Below are 12,353 nucleotides of genomic sequence, written 5' to 3'. Positions count from 1 at the left end.
GTTATTCAAATTTGTATCTTTCGTTAACTAACGTTCATAATATTCTCGTTATCTAATTATAAAGTCATCCGTTACTCGAACGTTTTTAAAATATTCGTTGGGTTAATTCCCGCACCCGCTTTGAAACTCGAGGGACCGAGATTGCCAAATGGGCAAACTAGTTGACTAGGTCAACTAGTCAACCCACTTACCACATCCATTCATTTCACCTCCACCTCCCACCTTCATCCTCCTCTTTCTCTCTACTTCCCATTTTTGAACTCAAAACCCTCAAACATAAAATCATCATCTAAATCCGATTGGAGAAGCAAACATCAAAACAAATTACATTTTCGTGATCCTCTCTTCATCCTCTACATTTTGATGCCAATATCATCAAGTTTGGGTAACATTTCTAAAACTCTAGATTTCTCTAAATTCGTGTTTTTGACTTGAAATGTTGTTAATTAGTGTCTATGGCTCATTGTGATGTCGTGTATGTAATTTGTATGCTCGATTCGTTGTTTTTGGTGTAACTAGTTCAATATGAAAATTACTTGCTAAATCTTTGATTTTGGATGATCAAATGTTGTTAGATTGTTAAAGTGCATGTTTTAAAAGTGTTACTAGTATCATTAGCTTCGTTTTGATGTATAGGTTGATTAAGGAAACTCCAAGAACATGATTAATGATTTTGTGAACTTGGATTAGGGTTTGATGAGCTTTACATGAACTTTTGATGCGTCAAATGCTATGAGATATTGTTGTTAAGTGTTTTGTTGCAATGTGTGTTTGATTACCTTCGAAACGGCATAACATACATGTAAATTGGTTGCCCGAATCATAAAATGCGTTTTAGAATTTGAAACTTTGATTATGAACGTTTAATGCGGTTTTTGGTTGTTGTTAGTGATGAATTGCTTGATGAAATGTGCTTAGTTGTTTGCCTTGTCAAATTACCTTTCTAATGATATAGGTTATGCGTTTTAAGTGTTTTCGGTGCATGAAATGTGTTATATTGTATTTTGGTTCGTGACTTGGACCATTTTTCTGCAAACTGCATGATTCCCAGGTATTGCGCGCCGCGCATTTACCCGCGCGCCGCGCAGAATCAGAGATCCCAGATGTTTACCTTCTTGGTTGAGTTCTGACCAGAAATTGCACTTGGGTGCGCGCCGCGCAACCCAGTGCGCGCCGCGCAAAAGTCCCAGGCCACTCTCTTTTGTTTTTAAATGTCACAAAAATGTTTCCGCTTAACTAAAACTCCGTTTAACATGAAACTTGACTATTAGGCTCTTATATGACTTCTCGTCTTGGGAAAATTGTCGGATACCCGACCCGACCCCGTTGACTTTGACTTTGACCAAGTTTGACTTTTAGTCAAACTTAACCAAACGATTATACAATCGTTCTAACATACTTAACTACTTGTATCGTGCATGAAACTTGACAAATTGATTCACATGCTATATTAATCGAGTCGTAACGAGCCATAGGACTAATTGAACATCTTTGACCGTTTGTGCTTACCGATATTGATATAACCTATATGTTTAGGTCAAGACTAGCTTTGTCTTTGCACGCGTTTACTTGTTGAAGTACTTTATTAACTCTCGCGCTCAAGGTGAGATCATAGTCCCACCTTTTCAACAACTTTTATACTTTTAAATCGTGGGCTGAGAAAACATATACTTTGTTACATCTTGTACTACTTACTTTTATGTTTTGAACACAAGTGTGAAAACAAACATTCCACGTGCGAGTTAGAACAAAAATGCCTCAATTCGATTATCATTAGTTACACTTGCAGGGTGTAAGCGAGAACTTATATTGTGTGGCCATACGGGTTTAACAAACCCTCATTCGGACGGTTCTCTACCGTTATGCGGATGAAATATATTTTTGCGTTTTAGTGTGGGTTCTAGCACTGTGTGATGGGGTAACGTTGGTTAAGTTTTGATAATTGAGTGCTCGCGTATAACAACACTTTTGGAATGCAAATGATTTGGATAATTTACGTTATGGAAATACAAAATCTTGTGGTTCAAAAACAACGTTTAATACTTACTAAACCTATGATTTCACCAACGTTTTCGTTGACAGATTCTTCTATGTTTTCTCAGGTTTTGAATGCTTAGTGATACATGCTTCCGCACTCTTTTGATACTTGCTTGGATGTCGAGTATACATGCATTTTGGAGCATCTTTGAACTTATTTAAACTGTGTCGCATAGTTTTCATTTGTACTTATAACGTTGTAACTTAACTTGTGGTCAATTATCTTTGTAAACTTTGAAACAATCTTTACACTTGAATGGATGCGACATATTTTGGGTCAAACGTCTGTTTTAAAGACTTATGACCAGGTAATGGGACCTACGTAGTCGACGCCGTCACTTGACGATTTGTCGGGGTCGCTACAGGAATGTCAAGAATTTTAGAATTCATGGTGTCGCATTTAAATGTGGTGGCGTAATTGAAGAGTACTTAGAAGAGTAAGCAGAGTTCTTAGATTGGCTCAGCATTCTAAGAAATATTAAAGAATTTAATAAGTAAAGTTTCTAAGGTATAGTGTAGCATTTAACAATTATAGGAAACGGTTAAAGGCACTATAGTCAATGAAAGTTGTAGTCCTACATTGCTAAGGTACCTAATTGTATAAGGCACACTTAAAATGAAATCCTGGTTCTCTACAATAGCCTGCTCTGATACCAATCTGTCACACCCCTCAAAATGGACCAGGGGTAATTGTGACCAATCATATCATAACACAGTTGTATAAACGAGAACGACTCTATATGAGACTTTTTAAATAAAACCTTTGTTAATAAAACAGCGAAAGCAGTAATACATGTTTACATTATTATTAAAACGTAAAATAAATGTTTATGAACTAAAATATAATATGCGATGTGGACTCCATGCAAGCATCAAATCTATCATCACAAAGTTGCAAACAGCTAGCTCAATCATCACCTGAGACAAAACATGCTTAAAGTGTCAACCAAAAAGGTTGAGTGAAATTCACAGGTTTATAAATAATATCCAAAGTTTTAGACCACAAGATTTAGTTTAAAGTTGATTGATATAGAAATATCAATCTAAAAGTGTTGCTGCATTTTGTAATATCGCTACTAAACAAGTTTACCCTATGACACCTTGTACTATCAGTGTCGTGGAATCATTATTATGTAACCAAAGACCAATGGTCGAATGGTTAGAGACGTTACTCTCAATAGGCCTACTCACAATAATTAAGTTTGCATTTAAACGTAGCAATTGACGATATTACGGTAGGGATTTAGCATGAATCAAAGCATGACAGCATAGTTAACAATTTAGTACTTGTGTCTAAGTGTAAAACAGTTATAAAGCAAGCATGTGTCTCACCCCAAAAGTTATAAATAGTTAAGTAAACAGTAAAAGTGGGGCTATGAAAATCACATTAGTAGCACAAAAGAGTATTCCACGAAAGAATTGAACGGAAGGACGTGACCGAGATCTCAACCTAGAGATAGAACGTATGATCAGACATTGCCTAACAGACAATAGTATATAGTACTATATTGATAGTAATGGTTCACTAAAGAATTTCCATTTTCGGAAGGTTACTATTTATGGAAAGTTTCCACTTATAGTAATTTTCCAATTTTAGAAAGTTCGGGTTAATCTTTAGCAAGATGTTGTATAACTTTACTCAAACTTCGTTGCTATCAAATAAGTCAGGAATGACCAGATGTAACCGAGGGCCCAGGACTCTTGACCAGAATCTAAGTCATGGCATTCGAGATCCACAAGCTTACCCATAAATGGCAACCTAGACATCATTCACTTACGACCGTGAGTAGCGATGAAGTTCACATGAATTGTACATTATCTTTGATTAACCTTCACTTTAGGTTTATATGTTATTATATATGTTATATTATATTTATTAATGTATTAACAATTTGATTATCTTATATTATATACTATAAGTTATTATTATTAAATTAGTATAGTTATAAAATAAGTGTTGAGGCCAAAAAGGGCGTTGAATGATGAAGCATGACCTTCGGGGTCCGCTGACTTCATCATGGGATCGTTGATTGATGAAGCATGACCTTCAGGGTCCGCTGACTTCATCATGGGATTGTTGATTGGTGGAGCATGACCTTCGGGGTCCGCTGACTTCATCATGGGTGTAGTGTTATATTGGTGAAGCATGACCGTTGATGGGGTCCGCTGACTTCATCCGGTGTTGAGTGATCTATCGGTTGTTTTATACACCAATGGTGGGTTCGTAAGGACCATGTGGTGTGATCTATCGGTCGTTTTATACACCGATGGTGGGATCGTGAGGACCATGTTGTGTGATTAGTGATTGCGATAGCCGTGTTTCACTCATATGATGTTAGGATAGTGGCGTATTGGTTGTATTGCGCACTACAAAGGATGTTTAGTGGTAAGTGTAATCCGTAAGGATTCATGTGGTTCGATCTTCAACGTTCGGATTGTTGACTTTAGGTTGAGACTTGGTCGCTTTTAGCGTGGTCCTTGGTAAAGGTACGCTAAGGAATTGATATCTCGGTTCAAGATTGGTCGAGTTTTTCCCGATGTGAGGGATTGAGCAAGGTTTTAGTGCTCGGTTGGTGGATTTGATAAATCGTGGGTGACGATTTAGTTGTTAAAGGTGATTCATTGGGAAGAATTGTCTAGAAAAGTTTAGATTGGAACTTAGGATTGAGGGCCGTTGAGTAGTTCCGGATTGGTTAAGTGGAGAAGATCACGAGGACGTGATCGAGTTTAAGTGGGAGAGAGTTGTAAGACCTGGATTCTGATTCTGCCCAGTCGCGCGCTGCGCGGGGTTATGGCGCGCCTCGCCATATGTCGCTGGCAGACTCCTTTTGTTATTTTAGAGCTTTTAAAAGGGCATTTTGGTCTTTTTGCATTTGAGCCAGATTTGAGGACTTAACCTCATCCACCCATTTCATTTCCTTAATTCTTTTTCCTTTTCTTTTCATTTTCTCTCTAAAACTCAAACATCCCATTTGATTCTAAGGGATTTTTGGAAAGGAAGAAGCGGGTTTTGATCTTTGGCGTAGTAGACAAGTTTGTTCCCCTCGTTCTTAGCTATACGGTGATACTAGTGGTAAGCTCTAACTCCGAATTTCGTTTTTGTGTTCATCATTCAATTTTGGGGCTTTTGATTTTATGATTCATAGATGGAACCCATTTAGTTGTTAATTGGAAATTAACACCAAGATTCGGGTTTGTAAGTGTTAAAGGCGGGTTTTGGGTTGGTTAATGATTTAACCATGTATAAGACTTGAGAATGGTGTATAATCACTAGTATTAGTGATTATTGATGTTTTGGAGACTTTTAGGGTTCTTGTGGTTGACTAATTTTGAATAGAGTTGAAATTAGGGTTTGTTGATGATTATAACCCGAATGTCGATTCGATGAGGTTTATAAACTTAAAATGGATTAAGTTGAAGTATGAAACCGAGTTAAATACGTTTTGGTGTCAAAACTTGTAAATGGTGAGATTTTGACTTTATGGGTCAAAATTAGGGTTTATGGGTGATTTTGAGAACGATAAGTGTTTAACACTTGTGTTTGGGTTTAATTGGCATATTAGGACCATTCTCACTTGTGTTAGTGATCATTAGTTAGTTTGGGCACGGTTTGTACTTGGAAGTGTAATTGGGTCGAAATTGCACTAAGTGTCGAATTGGGTTGGTTTGTAAATCCATCCTAATTCTGTTGTGGTATTTATGATAATGGAATAGGTACATTCCTTCGGCGTGTTGCGGATTATTTCGGAAGCGTTCATCAAGGCAACAAGGTGAGTGTTAATATCCTATATGCATATGTATGTGTAGGATGGGTGCGGGTCGGGAGAAAGGGTTCTCGCTTATAGAGCTCGCTTCTCGTATAGGTAGAATTGTTGGACTTGTGTATAGGTCCAATTAGCACGGTTGTGCGTTTTGGTTGACCACTTTGGCGAGGTGCACACTTCGTGTGTACGTTATCACATGGACGTGTGATGTGGACTTATATAACCCCAATGACGAAGGGTTAATACAGTGAGTGGAATAATTATATGTGTAGGTATATAATGTATCTATTTGTTGTAGCGTGAAATGTGTAGTGTCGAGGTGCTAAGATACCAGGTTTCACGTGATGAGTGAAGCATTGAGGTGTTAAGATGCCACTCGGGGTGTTAAGATGCCACTCCGTAAAATAATGAGTGAAGCATCGAGGTGTTAAGATGCCACTCGGGGTGAAGCATCGAGGTGTTAAGATGCCACCTAGGGGTGTAGTGTCGAGGTGTTAAGACACCACTCCGTAAAATAATGAGTGAAGCATCGAGGTGTTAAGATGCCACTCGGGGTGAAGTGCCGAGGTGTTAAGGTGCCACCCTAGGGGTTAGTGATACGAGGTGTTAAGTACCCTAACAGATGTTATGAACATCGATGACTTGTTTCGCGAAGTCATTCCCTTGCGAAGATTTGGTTAACCATGGTTATTGTGTTGTAAGCGTAAGCAAATTATGTTATATATTGTATACATATAATGTTGTATTGTCGTGATGTAGCTAACCCTCCGGGAGTAGCTTATTGGCATTGTTCACATCGTTGTTGGTGAACTTATAATTTTGTTGATGTATCTTTAGCTCGTTGCTTAGTGATCTTACGGTATGCTTAGACTAGCTTGCCTTTATGCTTGAATGCTACGGTATGCGGTATTTAGTTTTGTGTGGCGTGTCCATTTTATGCATATATATGTATGTAGTATGTTATCACTCACTAAGCGTTAGCTTACCCTCTCGTTGTTGACTTTTTTTATAGATTGCATGGATGCGGAGGCTCGGGTAGACGGGGACTAGTGGATTTGCGTAGTTGCTTTAGAAGGCTTGCTTTTGGATTGATTAGGATTGGGTAACGTATCCCCAATCGCCATGCTCGGCCTTTATTTTGTATTACAAATTATGTGGTTGAAAACTTGTATTTTCGTACGAAAGTCGTAAAACGGCCGATGTGGGCCCGGTCTTCGTAAAACTAATTTTATTAATGGAACGTGTTAGTTCTACATATATTAATGTATGGTTAAAAGCGTTTTGTCTAAATACGTCGGGAAGTGGTCAAACATTTTCGCATTTCATGACTTTTTGGACAGGCCAGTTTGGCGCGCCGCGCGGCCATATGGCGCGCCGCGCCATATGCTGTTCCAGTAAAAAAAATTTAATTGATATTTCCGCGTGATCGTTTGTATTACGGGTAGGGATGTTACAATAGGTATAATTTTCAAATTAAGATTCAATTATTTAATCAGAAATTAGTATTCAAATATTTGTTTTTATTATTTTAACATCTATGTTATAGTAATATACTCCATCCGTCCCAAAAAAACTGTTCACCTTTCTATTTTCGTTTGTTTCAAAATTATTGTCTATTTCTCTAAATAACAATTAAATATCATTAAAGTACCAATTATGTCCCTTTTAATTTTGAAAATTTAACTTTAATTATAGCAATTACTTTATTAGTTACTTTTTATAACTACATTAAATAAAGGACAAATTAGACAATTCATCATTATATCTTAAATCCAACAAAAAGTCAAAGCTGACTGTTTTTCGGGAACGGAGGGAGTAATAAACATTTATCATTCCACGATGGACGTAGGCGGAACGTGAGTTTTTCTGTTCGGGAGACCAAAATTGAATATTCAAAATAAATAAATAAATATATTACACTACAAAATGAGAGGCAGGGGTTATTCTAGATAAAAATGAAAGGATATAAATATTTTAGGGAGGCTCATTAAGCTTTAAAAGTTCTCAGCCCATAAAATATTAAAAATTTATACTACTGGCCCAAAAATATGAGGAGGCCCTGGCCCTCTTGGGTCTTTATAAGGTTACACCCTTGACAATGAATACAAATCTTAATTCTTTTATTATTAGGGAGGTCCCAACGGTTCGCCCAGGAGCTCCGCCCAGCCTGGGCGCCGATGGCACGAAGGCCGCCCAGGTGCCGCCCACAGCCCGCCCAGCCACCTCCGTCCTTCCTCTCGTCTATTTGAATCAGATTTGTGGACGGACTTTGCTAATTTATGACCTTTTTCATTTTTTTTATTTCTTTTTTTGTTTCTAAAGTTTGAGATGGTGAGGTGATTCTGATGAAAAAAATGGAAGGAGGAAGATGATGAAAAAAAGTTTGAGATGGTGAAGGTAGATGATGAAGATGATAATTAAATAGAGTTTTTTTAATTAAATATTATTATTATGGGTCCTACATATATGTGGTCAATATTATTTATGAGGTACTTTATTACATTTTTATTTATTTTATCTTTTGCTATTTGATTAATTTTTAAGTGTTAATTAAATGTAATTTAATAATTAATATTAATAATTCTTTTAATATCATTAGTAAATAAAAGTTTAGTTTTATTTAAATAATTGTAATTATTTGATAATATAAAAAATTAAAAAAGAAAATAAAAATATGGAAGGAGGAGTGTCATTGTTGGGAGTGTTTAGTCCTGGGTTTAGTCCTGAAAAAGAAGTGAAATGGAAGTGATGATGTGGCGCTGAATGGTTGGTTAGTTCTGGAAGAAGATGATGTGGCGCTGAATGGTTGGTTAGTTCTAGAAGAAGTCCTGTCTTGATTGGGAGCACTCTTAGTATATCCACTTAACATATGCGGAGTATTCATTATCACATGTTTCAATTTCAAATTATGACTGATTTGAACTTATATAATTATTGCATTAGAGTAATATCATAAATATTTTTAAAACTTTTCTAAGCAAAGAATTTTACCCGATAACTATAATTTAAAAATAATAATATCATAAGACTACAAAATTAAGCATTATCAATTTTACAAATACTAAAATTGGCCACTCTGATAATTCATCACTTTATGTCAAGCAATAAAAGTTATGTATTATATTTTCCATGTAAACATTCCGCGTGTGTAGGCGAGTTTAAATTTAGTGTGTCTATACATTATATAAAGCGCGTGATAATAATCCTACGTGTCACACACACACACACACACACACACACATATATATATATATATATATATATATATATATATATATATATATATATATATATATATATATATATATATATATATATATATATATATATATATATAGTTATATATTGAAAACTATTTACAATGTTTTTATTGTAATAAAAAATTAAAAAATAGAAATTTCTTTATTAACATTATAATATTATTTATTATTTATGAATGATCTTTCATATAATATATAATTTAATTTATAGTTTGCACATAAATTTAAAAAATTACATTAATATAATATGTGTGTATTATTATATAAATGCACAAGCTGATATTTTTAATTGAAGTTATAATGGTTATTTGATAATCGTTATATATACTTAGATGTATGTCTGCTCTACTTCGTTTAAAATTGTGATATAATGAAATTAATTTGTACTAAACACATATACAAATAGAGATATACATAAAATATTATTCTTAACGATCGATTTTAAAAAAACTTTTAAGAGGCTCATTGTCATACACCCAAATAGGGCCAGGGAAATATGACTTCACGATATCATAACACAAGTATGTATAAACGAGATCGACTCTAAATGAGACACTTTATAACAAAAATTGTATTTGCACCGGAAACATAATAATGTGTTACATAATGAAACTCATATGTAAATAACAAATGATATGTAACGACCCGGATTTTTCCGATCGTTTTATACTTATGAGATTAATATTTACATAAAATAAACCGTACCAACATGATAAGCAATCCAAACTGTTGAGACTTATGTTTTTGAAAAGAGTTTCACACAACGTTTGACCGTCCAATTTGACCGATGATATCACGAACTATATAACACACGATAATTATACGATTATGTATATGTACATATCTATACATATTTAACATGATTTAAGGATGGTTTAACATTTCATTGTGAACTAACAACAATGAGTTATAAGTATACTTTGAGACCACTAACTTAAGTTTTCAAAACGATAACTATATGTAACGTTCTTTGACATATATACTTACAATCTATAATGTGTTGGTGATCTATGTCACCAATATGATTTAAGTGTAATGAGATTAATTTGTAACCAAAATAATCTTGATAAATATCGAACAAGTTTGGGGAAGTGTGGAGTGCACACTTGTTTGAACTTATCTTGATTATGACGGGGGTTCGGGGGCAGCGCCCCCGATAAGCGGGGTCCAAGGGGTGGCAACCCCTGGCGGGGTCCAAGGGGCAGAGCCCCTGGCTGGGGTCGAGCTGCCAGGTCAGCTTGGAAATTTTTTTTTGGGCTAACATTGCTTTATTAAAAATGTCTTAAAATTTTATTTTGGCCCGGTTTGACCCAAAAATAAAAGCCCAGTTTTGAGCCTCTTTTACAGTTATAAACCCGTCCATATTTGAATTCTCGTTCCGATTCCTCAAAATTTCTACAAGTATATCTAGGGTATATGTAACCGTATCATACCCAGCTTCTATACGTATTTACTATTGGTATATACCAACAATAAACTTCAATGATCAGCCACTAGACATGATGTTACATGTGGGAACCAGCCATTTAACCTCATGTGTGACTTTTGTGCAAGAAAATAAACTAAATCTCCTATATATCCATCCCATAATCATGCTATTTTGCACACACACACATACAATTTCATTTCTAATTTTCTTTCAAGTTAATTCACTCCCTAATCTCTCTTCATTTACCTACTCAAGAACGTATCAATATAGTCATCCGATTTCAAGGAGATTACTTCCAATCTTTCAATCCCACTCCACCACTCTTTTGATTCCAAGATTTTTCTTACCTTTTCCAGTAGCTTTGTCCAAGTAACTTGAGGTAGTAACCTTATTCGATTCATATTTATATAGCTATCTTATTTTGTGTTGTAAAATTTTAACAACAAGAACATAGTTTGAGTGATTTCAAACTTGTTCGCAAACTAAATAGATCCTTCTAATTTGATTTTTAAAAACACTTCAAGACCTGTAATATATCATATTATGACAAAATCGGATTAATCATATCTTGGCTAATTAACATAATATTTAATATATATTTACTTATGATTTGATTTTATATATTTCAGGACCACCCGTAAACAACACGAGAAGATTAATCATAAGACCTCATGATAGTACGCAACACGTCATTTGACAACACGGTACTTTATGTACGCAACACGTCACTTGACAACATGGTACCATGGGTCGAGATTAATTCTGATCAATACGAATACGATGGGGTCTTTATTTATTTTATTTAAACAACTAATTGTGGACCACTAACATCGGACTGCTAACTACGGACTAAGAAAATATTAAAAGTATTAAAAGTATATATATATATATATATATATATATATATATATATATATATATATATATATATATATATATATAAATGTAACGATTACTTAAAAAGAAAATATGTTGATATATTATATATATGGTTAGGTTCGTGATATCTATCGGAGACCAAGTCGAGTTAAATACCTTCAAGACAAAAGTGAGTATATAGTCCCACTTTTAAACTCTAAATATTTCGGGATGAGAATACATGCATTTTATGATTTACGTTATGGACACAAGTGATTAAAAATATATATTCTACGTTGAGTTGTACCACTGGCATACTTTCCTGTAACTTGGTAACTACTATTTACATGAGGTATTGTAAACGCGAATCCTGTTGATAGATCTATCGGGCCTGACAACCCCAACCGGACTGGACGACCAGTATTCAACGGTTGCACAGTACTTCGTTTCGGTGACTACACTTGGTACGGTGTAGTAAGATTTCATAATAAAGGGAATATGCGACATTGATTAAATGTTAAGTATGGTTATCAAGTGCTCAACAACTTAGAATATTTTTATTAGAACGTTTATATATGAAATCTTGTGGTCTATATTTATAACGTTGCCGGCATTAAACCTATATCTCACCAACTTTATGTTGACGTTTTAAGCATGTTTATTCTCAAGTGATAACTAAAAGCTTCCGCTGCAATATGTTGAATTTAAGCAAGATCTTGAGTATGCATATTTGTGTCAAAAATAAAACTGCATATCGGAGGATTTGTAATGTAAAATATGTTGGAAGTCGTATTGTTATTATCACATGTAAAGTTTGTAAGTCTAAGATTATCGCTAAACGATAATCATTATTAAGTTGTTTAAACCTTGTATTTGTAATAAAAGCTATGGTTTGTATTGTAAAAACGAATGCAGTTTTTGAAAAATGTCGCATATAGAGGTCAATACCTCGCGATGAAATCATATGTTATTGTATTCGTCCTTATGGTTAAGGTCGGGTTATGA

This window comes from Rutidosis leptorrhynchoides, chromosome 4 (assembly GCF_046630445.1).
Source record: "Rutidosis leptorrhynchoides isolate AG116_Rl617_1_P2 chromosome 4, CSIRO_AGI_Rlap_v1, whole genome shotgun sequence".
NCBI classification, from domain to species: domain Eukaryota; kingdom Viridiplantae; phylum Streptophyta; class Magnoliopsida; order Asterales; family Asteraceae; genus Rutidosis; species Rutidosis leptorrhynchoides.
Note: the sequence above shows the minus strand (reverse complement) of the source record.